The sequence below is a fragment of the Macrobrachium nipponense genome, chromosome 30, assembly GCF_015104395.2.
Source record: "Macrobrachium nipponense isolate FS-2020 chromosome 30, ASM1510439v2, whole genome shotgun sequence".
Taxonomy (NCBI): domain Eukaryota; kingdom Metazoa; phylum Arthropoda; class Malacostraca; order Decapoda; family Palaemonidae; genus Macrobrachium; species Macrobrachium nipponense.
The window spans coordinates 25,546,010-25,560,786 of NC_087218.1; the positions used below are offsets into that span (position 1 = coordinate 25,546,010).

The window sequence follows — 14,777 nt, forward strand, 5'->3', positions numbered from 1 at the left end:
TTGGAAATGTAACTTAGAAAAATTTTGGTCCATTGAAAAACCCTTCTAGTACAACAGTTAGCAGAGTATGATGAAAACAATATTTTTGTACATGAACTTCCCTGACAGATATATACTTAGCTATAGTCTTCCCGACGTTTCCCCGACAGAATTCCAATCTCGCGGCACACGCGACAGGTAGGTCAGGTGGTCTACCTTACCCGCCCTGGGGGTGGCGATGTACGAACCACTCCCGTAAGCTTGTCAGATTTTTTCTCTGTCGCGGGAACATAACAACTGTTGTCGGTTCCTCTCGATAGTTTTTCGATTCTCGCTTGCCCCTGGAGTTAATTTGGACTTTCTTTTGGTGAACGTATTCGCTTTTTTGTTTGGCTTGGCATACGCTGATTGTGGACCGGTTTGATTTTGAGTTTTTGATTTTCTTTTAACGATTGTTTTCTGATCTAGAATCGTAGTTAAAACTTCGTGTTGTTTTGTTTTTTAGGGGTTTGCGTGAATGAAGGATGTAAGGTGAGGTTGCCGAAAGCTTCGGTAGACCCCCCACGACGGTTGTTTGGCATGAAATGCAGGGGGAATGAATTTGTGCGTTTTTGCTAACCCTTGTAGTGAATGTAAGGGATTGAATGAAGAAGAATATAAGGCTCTCTCTTCTTATGTTTAGGAAGTGGGAACGTGATTAGAGTGCGTAAGGCTTCCCGTCTAGAAGTTCAGCAGATCTAGAATATGAGTTGGATGTGGATCCTAATAGTACTAACGTAGAAATTAGAACCTTCTTCCCAAGTTGCAGCCCCGGCTCCCCGCACCGAAGCCGGAGATTCGCCTTCGAGGCGCAGCTCTGAAAGCCAAGAATCGTTCTGTGGATCAGAAATTCGTCAGTTGGAAGGTAAGAGAGTGTTTAGTGATCAGTGCAGTGTCCCCAGTGTTGTGTAGGGTGCGTCTACCCCGGGCTCCCTTAGTGCCTCTAGGCCTAGACCTCTTCCAGAACTCCCAGTTCCAGTGGAGTAGGTAAAGTCGAAAGCCGCAGGAGGGCTAGGGAGAGCCCCCACCGGTCAGGCGTACCCCTCGGCAGATCCTGAAGTACGCTCCCAGGCTGCCGTCGGATCGCTACAAGAAGGAGCTCCTACTCCAATGCTTCTCCTCTTCGTCGTCTCCCTCTCCGAAGAGAGGTTTGGAAACTCCCCGGATGCGTCCGCGCCCGTTGAAGAGGGCTTGGAAGGCTCCCTGCAGTCCTTTGGCTTCTAGTCCGGAGGTTTTTCCCGGAAGAATCGTCGTGGAGGCGAGAAACACAAGAAATCCTGTGATCTTTCTTCTTCTCGCGCTCCGCGCTCGGTGGCGCCTGCTTCCGAGGAGAATTAGAAGATTCTCCTACGAGAGTACTCGCGGGACTTCAAGCTCAGATCACGGCGCTAGCAGACTCTCTAGCAGTTAGATCACGTTAGGAAGAAGGACGTTTCTCTTCCGAATCAAGAGATCTATGCGCCCGCTCTTCAGAGGATCGTTCTCCTTCCCTATGGGGATGGGGTTTTCGTATGAAGGGTGGGGGGCTCGCGTGAGCGCCCTCGCTCGCGGGAGCGCCCTCACGTCGCGTAGAGCGCCCTCGCTCGCCTGGCTCTCTTTCAATTCAAGGCGCCAAAACATCGGTAGGACGCTCTATGGAGAAAGAAAAGTTTTTTTCTCCAGATTGGATCCCGCTTCCGGTAAGCGCACTGCACCTGCTCCTCACAAGCGATTTCTTCAAACTCCCTCGAGTCGAGACTTCTCCTCAAGCAGCCTAAGATTATAGAAAGGCGCCCTTATACAAGGTAGGCGTTCTTCTTCCAGATGTCACTCTCCTCGAGGTATCGGATCGTGACTTCTCTCCTGACGGCATCTAGAGTCTGTAGGAGTCGTGTGCATGATAGACGGCCTACCTGTTGCCGCTCCCCGCAAGGTAGGCGCCAAGAGCCTACTGCACATAGCTCTCCTAGTAGGCGCTCGTCTCTTTTAAGGCGTCATACTCCTGATTATTCTCCTAAGGGCAGACAAAACAAGCGTCTTTCAAGCGCCCTTCTCCGTGTTAGGCGCTCTCCCGCTTCTAGGCGCACTTCTCCTGAACCTGTTTGTTTGTCTCTTGTAGGCACCAGGAATCCCGGAAGCCGCCCTTCTCCAAGTAGCGCTCGTTTAGTTTTGAAGCGCCCTTCTCCTGAATGTTACCCTCTTGTTAGACGTCAAGAGTCTCGCAAGCAGCCTTCTCCTAGTAGGCGCATTTCGCCTTCCAGTCGAACTTCCGTTGATCGTACGCAACTGGACAGGTATGGAGAGCCGCGCAAAGCGCTCTGCTCTCGATAGGCGCTCTTCTCCTGGCAGCCGCTGCGCCCCAGGATAGGTGCATAGAGTATAGTAGGCGCTCGCCTCCTCGTAAGCGCCCTGCGGATGTTTCCGAGAATTCTCGGAGTAGGAGCCCTACCTCTCCCTTCGGCTGAGATTCCGTATACCTCGAAGAGGGAGTCTCATCGTATACTTCCCAGATCTTCTCTCGTTCTCCAGTGGATGTGAACTCTTCTAAGAGAGGGCGTTCTCCAACCTCTCGCTCAACTCCTGCTAGGATCCCTTCGTCACCTAAGGATCTTCCGCTCGCCTCGACAAGACGTCCTAGAAGGTTCGGATGAGGAACCGAACACTTCTGCTGCTGTCTCTTCTTACAAGAAGCTTACAGAGCTACTTTTACAAGTTTTTGGGGGATTCCCTACGCCTACGGCTCCTCCTTCTCCTCACTCACTTTTTTCAACGGCGAAGACAGCGAAGAGTTCTTCTTGTGTGAGGATGAAGCCAACTCTTTCTATGAAGAAGGCACTGAGGATTTTTGGTTCCTGGATGGCTTCCAAAGAAGAAGCGGGGAAACGATGTTCGCTTTTCCTCCTCCCTTCGAAGTTATCAGGACGCGCTGGTTTTCTGGTACGAAACAGGAGAGCCCTTAGGATTGGGTCTACCGTCTTCGGCCTGATTCGGATTTTTCGGCACTTGGTAGATTCGACTAAGGCCAGAACTGCCCTAACTCTGCTAAGACGACTGGGCAATGAACGAATTGGATCATTTGCTCAAAGGTATGTTTTAGAGTGCTAGAAGTATTTAACTTCCTTGATTGGTCGTTGGGAGTCCTAGCCAAGAAAATTGAAGGTGCCCAGAGTCAATTTCACCGATGATCTATGTGTGTTTTGTCTTGTATGGACAAGTCGTAAGAGACGGAGCGAGTGAAATCGCCTCCCTTTATGGGGCCCGGCATCGTGAAGAAGAGGTCGGTTTACTGTCCTTCTTAACGAAGTCGTCTCCCATGCTCAGAGGTCTTCTTTGCTGTTTGCTCATTTGTCTACTCAGTTGTTCCCGAAACATCGAGTGCAGGACATTTCGAGGTCACTTTCGGCCAAAGCCACCCAGGACCTTTTGGCACAGTCGGCAAGAAAACCTCGCCCTTCCTTTCCTACCAAGGCTAAGAAGGAAAAGGCAAGTGTTCGAGAACCCTTTCGAGGGCATCTTCATCAAGCCAACCTCTACGTTTAAGAGGTCGTAGACCTTCAAGAAGGGGGTAAGACTTTCGCCAAGTCCCTGATTAAAGCCCCCCAATAAACTTGCAAGTCCTTCAAACAACGGTGGGCGCCAGACTCTTAGAGTTTTGCAGAAGTCTGGGCCCAAAAAGGGGCGGATCCTTGGACCCTTTCTATTTTGAGGAGAGGTTACCTCATCCTTTCGTCGAAAGACCTCCCTTGACGACCATCCCAACGGGAACTGACGGCCAGGTACAGAGACCCCATCATGAATCAAGCTCTCCATCTAGCAGTAATATCAGGATGCTGGAGAAGGGGGCTATCGAAACTAGGGGTTTTTGGGGACAGAACCATCATTCATCGGGCTTCTACAACCGCCTTTTCTAGTTCCGAAGTCCTCAGGGGGATGGAGACCGGTGTTGGATGTAAGCGCCCTGAACTTCTTCGTAGAAAAGAAGAAGTTCACGATGGAAACGCCTTCATCATGCTGGCAGCGCTTCGTCCAGGGGACTGGATGGTTTCTTGGATTTTCAGGACGCTTACTTCCACGTACGATCCATCCTTCCTCGAGGAAGGTTTCTCAGATTCATGATGGGGGGTAAAATTTTTTCAGTTCAGGGCTCGTGTTTCGGCCTCTCGAACGGCCCCCTCAAGTGTTCACGGGGATTTGAGGAATGTGGCTCATGGCTTCTTTGAAAGGGGTGAGGATATTTCCCATGTACCTCGACGATTGGCTAATAAGGGCCAATTTCAGAGGAATCGTTGTTTGAAGGACTTACAAGTAACTTTAGAATTGACGAAGGCTTTGGACTTCTCGTCAATTTCAAGAAGTTCATCACTAATTCCCGAGCAAAGAGTGTGTGTATCTCGGGATACAGATGAACTCTCTGAGTTTTTTCGGCTTTTCCCTCGCAGGAAGGATAGCCCGAGGATTCGAGAGAGTAACAAACCTTCTTAGGGAAAGAAGTAAATGCACAGTGAGGGAGTGGATGAGTCTGCTTGGGGCACTCTCCTCTCTGGAGCAATTTAGTTTCCCTAGGAAGTTGCACCTGAGACCGCTCCAATTCTTTCTTCCCATCGGAATTGGAGTCGTCGTTCTCAGGATTTTTGACGTTCTCCCCCTGTCGTTTATCCCAGGACATCAAGAAACATCTCTTTATGGTGGACAGATCCCAACCTCTTTGCGAAGGACTGTCTCTTCATCACAGACCCCCAAACCTGGTGTTGTTCTCCGACGCGTCGGACATGGGGTGGGGTGCAACTCTGGGAACCAACGAAGTGTCAGGTACCTGGGTGGGGACCAGGGTTAGCCTGGCACATCAAACAGAAAGGAGTTGATGGCTGTTGTGGTTGGCTCTGAAGGCTTTCGGAGCCCAAAGTCAGAAGGATCGGTAGTGCAGGTCAACGCGGACAACACTACAGCTCTGGCATACATCAGGAAAACAGGGGGGGACGCATTCCTTCTCCCTGTACGAGACAGCAAGAGACCTTCTTCTGTGGGCAGAAGAAAGAGGATCAAGCTTCTCACCAGGGTTCGTGCAGGAGAAAGGAATGTAAGAGCGATCTCCATCAGCAGGAAAGATCAGGTCCTTCCCACAGAGTGGACCCTTCATCGGATGTATGCCAGAGCCTGTGGAAAAGTTATGGGGGCAGGCCACACATAGACCTCTTTGCCACGTCAAAGAACAAGAGGCTGGAATCCTTACTGCTCTCCGATCGGATCCAGAGGCAGTAACAATAGAGCTCTTCTTCTAGACTGGAACGGACTCGACGTCTACGCGTTTTCCCCCCTCAAGATCCTGGGGCTAACTATCAAGAAGTTCGTAGAGTTCCGATTAACGAGAATGACCTTAACGCTCCCTTTTGGGCCGCCCAAGAATGGTTCACAGAGGTACTGGAATGGTTGGTGGACTTCCAAAGATCGCTCCCGCTAAGGAGCGATCTACTCACCAAACCCCACTTCGACAGTACCACAAAAATCTCCTCGCTCTCAGTCTGACTGGTTTCAGACTGTCCAAATTTGGTCAGAGCGAAAAGGCTTTTCAGCAGCAGCTGCTAAAGCTAAAGCAATCGCAAGAGCGAGGAGACCTTCCACCTTGCGTGTATACCAGTCAAAGTGGGGATGTCTTCAGACGTTGTGCAAGAGGAAGAACATTTCCTCTTCCAGTACCTCTGTGAACCCAAATTGCGGATTTCCTTATTTTCCTCAAAAGAAGAATGTCAATCTGGTTTGTGTCAACTATTAAGGGAATACCGCAGTATGTTGGCGGCTCCATTTCGGCATGAGAGGGCTTAAAATATATCCGATGATAAGGACCCTGCATGATCTTATTAGATCATTGAAACCATTAAGCGTCCTCATGTAGTACCGACTGGAATCTAGACGTTAGTCCTACAAATTCCTTGGATCGTCCTAGATTCGAACCTCCTGGCGTTAGCCTCTTTCAAGGACATTTGACGAAGAAGGCTATCTTCCTTTTGGCCCTAGCTACAGCTAAAAGAGTGAGTGAGCTCCAAGCTATTGAGGGCAAATGTAGGGGGTTTAAGGAAGATTCTATTGGGTATGTTTTCGTTTCGTTCCAAGTTCCTTGCAAAGAATGAAAACCCATCACGCCCTTGGCCCAGGAGCTTTTGAAGTTCGTAGTTTTTCTTTTCTAGTAGGGAAGAGCCTGAAAGAACTCTTTGCCCTATGAGGAAATTATGAAGTTACTTTTCCTTAAGAGGAAGGACAACTTAAGGCTAATCAAGATTGTACTTTGGTTGCTCCGTAAAGGACCCCACTCGGGGCCCATGTCGAAGAATGCTCTTCCTTTTTTTCTGAGAAGCCTTATTACAGAGGCACCTGTGCATGTAGGAAGATCAGTTTAGACTACTGAAAGTGAAAGCTCACGAGGTGAATAGCCATCGCAACTCGCTTGCATTCAGAAAAAATATGTCTGTGCGGAACTTGATGGAGGCGACTTTTTGGAGATGCCAATCGGTTTTCGCAAACCACTACCTACGTGATGTAAAATCACATATGATAAATGCTTCGCCTTGGGTCCTTTCGTATCGGCGGATTCGGTTGCTGGGGCAGGGAGCTGAAACTTATATCTGTGTAAATTTTTATATGTTACCCTATATTTTATATTGTTGTTTTTTGGTTGTCTGAAAGAGGTTGCAGGAGGCACCTCTTTTTGTCGTAATATTAACCCTTTGTATTTTGGTTAGGTGGTTCTGGTGGGTTTTGGCTCCTTGCAGAGGTAGTGGTAAGGATCTGTTAGGTAAGCGGACAAGGTCCCTCTAACAGCATTCCGACTTGGATTCTACCACAATAGGGGATCACATATCCAGTGGTAGATCCGAGAGTCTTCAGCATCAGGTCACGTCCTAGCTGTAGCTCTCCCAGGCAATGCAGACTCAGAGATAGTATCTATGAAGTCTTCATCCTGAAAAGGTGAGAACCAAGGTTTTTATATCCTACAACATTAGTTGTTGCCCGTCTTACCTGTATTATTGAGCTGTCTCTTACCCTCCACCAAGGGTGCCAATCAGCTAAGTATATATCTGTCAGGGAAGTTGATGTACAAAAATGATATTGTTAAACTACAATAAAGTTTTGTACATACTTACCTGGCAGATATATACGATTAATGGCCCACCCAGCCTCCCCTCAGGAGACAGGTGGAAGAGAAAAATCTGACAAGCTTACGGGAGTGGTTCGTACATCCGCCACAGCGGCGGGTAAGGTAGACCACCTGACCTACCTGTCGCGTGTGCCGCGAGATTTGAAATTCTGTCGGGAACGTCGGAGACTAGCTAAGTATATATCTGCCAGGTAAGTATGTACAAAACTTTATTGTAGTTTAACAATATCATTTTAAAAAATTTATGAAGTGGGATAGCTGTCTGTTGCATCATGGATTGTGCTAGAAATTTCATGGTGTTCAGAGAAGTTTAATAAAATGTCAGAAGAGATGGAGGTAATTATTTAGAACATGTTGCAAGACAATATATACAGAGAAAGATCTGAACAGATGGTTTTAAATCAGGAAATCAAGTTGGTTCTGATTTTATGTTTGAAAATGGAGTATAAGATGCAAAACTACCAAATTACATAACATATTTACACAGTAGATGTGAGTTATAGTCTTAAGTTTTGGATCTAGCATGCTATTTAAAACAAGGATATTGTTATAGTATAGTTTATTTATATTCAAACTTCAGGAGTGGTAGGAGTGGAATAGACTTCATAAATAATGATTATTGATAATAATAATAATAATACTACTAATAAATTTTATATGGGCTCAAGGCTGCATACATGGTATATACAAATTTAAGACAATACACAGTCTAGATACATGAGATAACCTCATAAAAAATGATAATCAGCAATAGTATTCACAAAGTTGCTGAAAAAGAAGAAAAAATAGTACAGTATTCATAGTAATGGTAATGACTAATAATATTGAGAATAATAATTGAAAATTAGAAAAATAAAAAAACAGATTGCATACAATTAATTTCCAGCTAGGGACCTTATGTGGTTACAGAAGTCAGGTCCAAATGGCAAAATACAAAAATTTGAAATAGTATGTAAAGCTTTATTAGTGATATTTAACACAGTGATATGTAATGTGTAGAGCCAAAGAGCCATGTGCATAATGGAGGAATTTCTCAAGTTGGAGTGTCCTCGAACTCCTTGTACTCTAAGGTGTCAATCCACTGCCGCAAGTCTCAGGTCTTTTTGTAGGGCCAGTTGTACCAGGTTTTACCAACCTCCTTGGGAAGACCTCACCATCTGTGTCTCCAACGCTCAGACGTAATCTCATATGCCGTGGCTACGGCCTTCCTGACTGCCTCAAAGTTTCTCTTATTACCATTTTCCAAGGAATTTAGGGCATCTTGTCCCTTTCCAGCCATGAGTTTTGCTAGGATCACGGCCTTCTTGGTGTCAGTCGGATTTTATTCTGAGAAGAGGGTTTCCATTTGCCATGCCTCTTGTTCTGTGTCATTCCAGCAGGGTATTAGGTCATATTTGACATAATGGAGGAAGTGGATACCATGGGTGGATGGTTGGCTCAGTGTTGGGCCAGTACCAAGGCAACTCCTTCAGGGCTAGCTTATGCTGTCGCTGCTTCTCTTCTCTTTCTCTCTCTTCCTTCCTAGCGCAGCGACTTGGTGTTGGTTCCATTGGGACAGCTGTTCCCCTTGTATCCCCATACTTTTCCCTGCTGAGGTGAAGTTTTGTACACCTCGTGGACATGCTGCTGATGCTTAGAGTGATCTCTGACCTTCCCCAGAATGCTCAATATTGTAGGACAGGCCACACAAGCGAGTGTGTGGAAAAGGAAATGGCACTTGGGCTGCTGTGACTTAGGCACGAGTTGTTGAAGGATCGTCAGGCAACATACTTAAGGCTGTAATTCAGGCAAGCACCAATGAATACCGTGAAAGATACAGGTAACACGTGGTGCAGGTTGGTTTGGTTCCAAAGAACTGAGTAAGGTAATAAAGTGCACTTTCTTTGGTAAGAAGTACGATTAGCACCACATGCCACAGCTTTAGCACGTAGGTGTAATGTGTTAAGAATTACCAGGCAGCTAATAGGTTTGCAGACTACAATGTTAAGAAATAGTTGTCTTGTATTAATGGGTTTGCTTAGTTGAATGAGTATTATTATTATTATTTTTTTTTTTTTCGCTCTATCACAGTCCTCCAATTCGACTGGTTGGTATTTACAGTGTGGGGGTGCCGGGTTGCATCCTGTCTCCTTACGAGTCCATCACTTTTCTTACTATGTGCGCCGTTTCTAGGATCACACTCTTCTGCATAAGTCCTGGAGCTACTTCACCCTCTAGTTTTTCTAGATTCCTTTTCAGGGATCTTGGGATCGTGCCTAGTGCTCCTATGATTATGGGTACAATTTCCACTGGCATATCCCATATCCTTCTTATTTCTATTTTCAGATCTTGATACTTATCCATTTTTTCTCTCTCTTTCTCTTCAACTCTGGTGTGTCCCATGGTATTGCAACATCAATGAGTGATACTTTCTTCTTGACTTTGTCTATCAACGTCACGTCTGGTCTATTTGCACGTATCACCCTATCTGTTCTGATACCATAGTCCCAGAGGATCTTTGCCTGATCGTTTTCTATCACTCCCTCAGATTGGTGCTCGTACCACTTATTACTGCAAGGTAGCTGATGTTTCTTGCACAAGCTCCAGTGGAGGGCTTTTGCCACTGAATCACACCTCTTTTTATTTTGTACTGGTTCTGTGCAAGTGCCGGGCATTCGCTTTGCTATGTGGTTTATGGTTTCATTTTTCCTATTGCACTTCCTACATATGGGAGAGATTTTGTTATTTCCGTCTATCGTTCTTTGGACATATCTGGTTCTTAGGGCCTGATCTTGTGCCGCTGTTATCATTCCTTCAGTTTCCTTCTTTAGCTCTCCCCTCTGTAGCCATTGCCATGTGTCATCGCTGGTTTGTCATTCTCCTGTCTCTGTATATTTCTGGGTCTTCGTCTACTTTTATTAGTCCTTCTTCCCATGCACTCTTTAGCCACTCATCTTCACTGGTTTTCAGATATTGCCCCAGTGCTCTGTTTTCGATGTTGACGCAGTCCTCTATACTTAGTAGTCCTCTCCCTCCTTCCTTTCATGTTATGTATAGTCTGTCCGTATTTGCTCTTGGGTGTAGTGCTTTGTGTATTGTCATATGTTTCCTGGTTTTGTACATGCAACTTCCCCGCCAGATATATACTTAGCTTATGTCTCTGACGTCCCGACAGAATTCAAAACTCGCGGCACACGCTACAGGTAGGTCAGGTGATCACCCTCTCCTCCCGCCGCTGGTGGCGGGAATAGGAACCAATTCCCGTTTTCAGACCAGATTTTTTCTGTCGCCGGTGCTGACAACATCGTGTAGTTCCTCCTGCACGGAATTCTGCTTGCTTTGCTAAGGATTGTTTGGTGAAGTATTCTTTCTTTGGCTTTGGTATACGCTGATTTGGACCGTTATTTGGATTTGCTTAGGATTCTTCATTATGGCTGATGTTGTGCCTGAAACTCATTTTAGGGTTTGTGTGAAAGAAGGATGTAAGGTGAGATGCCGAAAGCGGCGGTGACCCTCACACTATTTTGTGTTAAATGTAGGGGGAATGAATGCTCAGTTAGTAACACATGTGACGAATGTTTGAGTTTGACTGAAGTTCAATGGAAGAGTTTGACTGCGTATGTAAATAAGTTGGAGAAAGATAGAATTAGGAAAGCTGCTAAAAGTTCAAGTAGGTCCTGCTCTTTGGATCAGGACAATCTTTCTATTTCTAATGTAATTTCTCCTTCTGCTAACGCAAGTTCAGCTCCTTCCCCCCGCAGCGAAATCGTAGATTCGTCTCGATCGGAGAAAGCTGCAATGGAAGCGTCGATCCGTAAATTTCAACAAAGGCAATTACGAGAAATGGAAGGTAAGAGTGAAGTGTACAGTGTCCCCAGTGTAGTGGAGGGGGCGTCTGACCGACTCCGCATTGCTCCTAGGCCTAGACCTCTTTCAGACTCCCATGACCAAGGGAGGAGGAATGTCCGAAAGCCGCAAGGGGGATGTAGAGTATTCCCAACAAAGGTCAGGCGTCCCTTCGGCAGGCCCTGTAGGCTCGTCCCAGGCTGCCTTGGACAGCTATAGACAAAGCGTCCTTAGGAAGTGTTTGTCCGACTCGGATTCTACTTCTCCAAGACGCGGATGGAGCTCCGCGTCTAAGTCGCGCCCTCTGAAGAGAGCCTGGAAGGCGCCTGCAGGAGACGCATTAGACTCCAGTCCAGAGCCTTTTCCGGAGTATTCTCCCGCTCAGAAGAAGAGAGCGATGAAGTCTCCTGTTTCTTCTCCGGAAGGAATTCGTACTTCTACAAAGAAGTTCTTGGTAGGACTGCAGGAGCAGCTATCCTCGTTAGTAGGCTCGCTGTCTAAGGAGCCTTCTCGCAGGAAGGACGTCTCTCTTCCAGTAAAGAGCTCTCTTAAGAGACGGTCGTCAAGTCGGCGTTCGGACTCTGGTAGGCGCCTCTCTCCTGGAAGGCGCTACTCCCCAACAAGGCCGTTACGATACGCCTCTCCCTTTCAGGAACGATCTACTACTCCGACCAGAAGAGCTTCTTCTAGTAGGATCCCACATTCGTCTAGACGCCCGAATAAGGGCGCAAGCCCCTCTCCTGACAAGGATAGTCGATCCTTTCTTAGGAGTAAAGAATGTTCTTCTCCTTATAGGCGTTGTCTGAGAGATACAAGCGCCTCTCCTTGCTATCTTAAGGAACAAGATAATCTCCGTTATTCACGGGGACGCAGAGAGAGAGAAGAAGAAGTCTTGCCCCCCAGACGTTCTCGGAGAGATTTTAGCGCCTCTCCTAGCAGGCGCCATCGTGATGTTAGTATTCTTCAAACAGGCGTTTTACTCCTTCCAGACGCCCAGAACGGGACGCTAGCGCCTCTCCTCGCAGACGCCAGGAGCCTGAAAAGAGCAGGATGGGTTCTCTACGCTCTACTCCTGTTAGGCTTTCCTTAGGAGTTACGAGTTTGCCTTCTTACGAGAACATTCGGAAGGAAGTAAACCCCTCTCCTGGCAGGAGCCAGGATGAGAGCAGACTTTTTTCTACCCCAAGGCGTGTAGCGCCTGATAGACGCTACCGATGGAACGCTAGCGCCTCTCCTCACAGGCGCCAAGAGCCTGAAAAGAGCCTGTTACGGGATTCTTGCCTACTCCTTATAGAGTTACCTGTAAAGATGCGAGCTCTTCCCCTCTCAAGCAGCAAGAACCTCCTGCCTCTACCAAACTTCCTTCAAAGGAAAAGAGCGCTTCTCCTTCTAGGACTCCTTCTCCGAAGAGGCATTCTTCTCCTAATGCTACCTTTGAAGAGGTATCTGAGGAGGAACTTCCTGTAGATGCGGTCGTCTCCGATTACAAGAGACTGGCAGCCCTGCTTCTTCAAGAGTTCGGTGACTCTCTTCGTCCTGCAGATACTCCTTCGCCGGATCACTGCTTTCAAGCACTAAGCTTTCCAAGTCCTCTTCGTTCGTGAAAATGAATCCGACCCTTTCGATGAAGAAAGCCATCAAGAGCTTGGGAGAACTGGCTCCTCTCTAAAAAAAGAAGCGGGCAAGACGGTTTTTTTTCCTGCCCTCCTTCGAAGTTGGCAGGTAAGCCAGGTGTCTGGTATGACACGAAAGAGCCAATGGGATTGGGCCTCCCTTCTTCAGCTGATGCTGATTTTTCAGCGTTAGTGGATGCGTCTAGAAGACGCGCTCTTCATTCGGCAAAGGCCTCATGGGGAATGTGCGAAATGGACCATTTACTTAAGGGTCTATTTCGCACACTTGAGGTCTTTAATTTTATGGATTGGGCCTTGGGAGCTCTTGCTAAGAGAGCACAGGATCCAGACTTTGTTTCGATGGAAGTTTTAACAAGTGTACTTTCTTGCCTGGATAAGGCCTTGATGGATGGATCTACGGAGGTGGGCTTCTCTCTTTGGATCGGCAGTCCTTAAAAAGAGATCTGTCTTCAGTTCTTTTTTGACGAAATCGGTGTCTCCTCTACGAGATCCTCTCTGCTTTATTCGCCCCTGTCTAGTCACCTGTTTCCACAAGAGACAGTGAGAGATATATCTAAGTCGTTACCGGAAAGGCTACTCAGGATCTGCTTGCGCAGTCGGCGAAAAGACTAAAAACCAGCAGTACCTTTGGCTAAAAGAGAGAAGCCTGCTTTTGTTCAGCAACCCTTTCGAGGAGAACGACGGCTAGACCCTCTCTTAGGAGTAGGAGACCGGTTAAGAGAGGAAGATCAGCACGTAAGCCCTTCCCTAAACCACAATGAAAAAGTAGTCCTCCAGACTACAGTAGGAGCCAGACTGCTGAAGTTTGCGAAAGTCTGGGCTCAGAGAGGGGCGGACAACTGGTCCCTCTCTATCCTCGCCGAGAGGATACCTTATCCCCTTCAGGGAGAAGCCTCCCTTAACAACAACTCCAAGGGAATTAACAGCAAGATACCGAGATTCTTTAAAGAACAGGCCCTGCTTCAACTAGTAGAAGAAATGATGGACAAAGAGGCGATAGAAAGGGTGCAAGACCTTCAATCTCCAGGGTTCTACAACCGTCTTTTTCTTGTACCAAAAGCATCAGGACAGTGGAGACCAGTCCTGGACGTAAGTGCCCTGAATTGCTTCGTTGTAAAAACGAAGTTCATCGATGGGACGACTTCCTCCGTTCTTGCAGCGCTTCGTCCAGGGGATTGGATGGTGTCCCTGGACCTTCAGGATGCCTATTTTCATGTACCTATCCATCCCTCGTCCAGGAGGTACCTAAGATTCATGGTACAGGGCAAAGTTTTTCAATTTCGAGCCCTATGCTTCGGTCTTGCCACGGCCCCTCAGGTGTTCACGGGTCTTTATGAGGAATGTCGCTCATTGGCTTCATATCGAAGGAGTAAGAATCTCGTTGTATCTCGACGATTGGCTGATCAGGGCCCAATCAAAAGATCGTTGTCTGAGGACTTGAAATTAACACTGGATCTAGTTTCAGTCCTTGGGACTGTTACTAAACCTCGGGAAGTCCCAGATGAATCCCCAGCAAAAGCATTGTCTATCTGGGGATTCTGATGGATTCTCGGGGTTTTCGTGTATCCATCAATGGAACGACAGGAGAGATGTTTACAGAAAGTGACGACCTTCCTAGAGAAAGAACAATGTTCCGCGAGGGAATGGATGAGTCTTCTGGGGACCCTTTCCTCGTTGGAACAGTTCGTTTCTCTATGGAGGCTACACTTAAGACCCCTACAATTCTTCCTCAGAGAGAAATGGGATCAGAAGCACCAAGAGCTTTCGGACTCCTTTCAGCTCTCGAAGAGCATAAAAAAGGACCTCAGTTGGTGGTTAGAGCCAAACAGATTGAATCAAGGGCTCTCCCTTCAGTTGTCGAGCCCTCGCCTAGTGTTATTCACAGATGCCTCGGAAAAAGGATGGGGGAGCGACGCTAGGCTCGAGAGAAGTGTCAGGCACCTGGGAATGGGGAACAGGTGTCCTGGCATATCAACAAGAAGGAACTGGCAGCAGTCCATCTAGCTCTCGTTCACTTCGAACCTCAAGTATTGGGTTCCGTGTTGCAAGTGAATTCGGACAACACGACAGCTCTAGCCTATATAAGAAACAGGGAGGGACTCGCTCCTTCTCCCTGTTCGAGAAAGCAAAGGAGCTTCTTCTTTGGACCGAGGAACGGCGAATAACTCTTC

At 47.2% G+C, this 14,777-nt stretch overlaps 1 protein-coding gene across 1 annotated transcript in view; it reads left to right on the forward strand.

Moving 5' to 3' along the window:
- Positions 1 to 14,777, forward strand: part of LOC135202378 (thiol S-methyltransferase TMT1A-like) — a 144,486-nt gene that overhangs the window by 71,293 nt on the left and 58,416 nt on the right. The gene's annotated exons all lie outside the window — the stretch shown is intronic.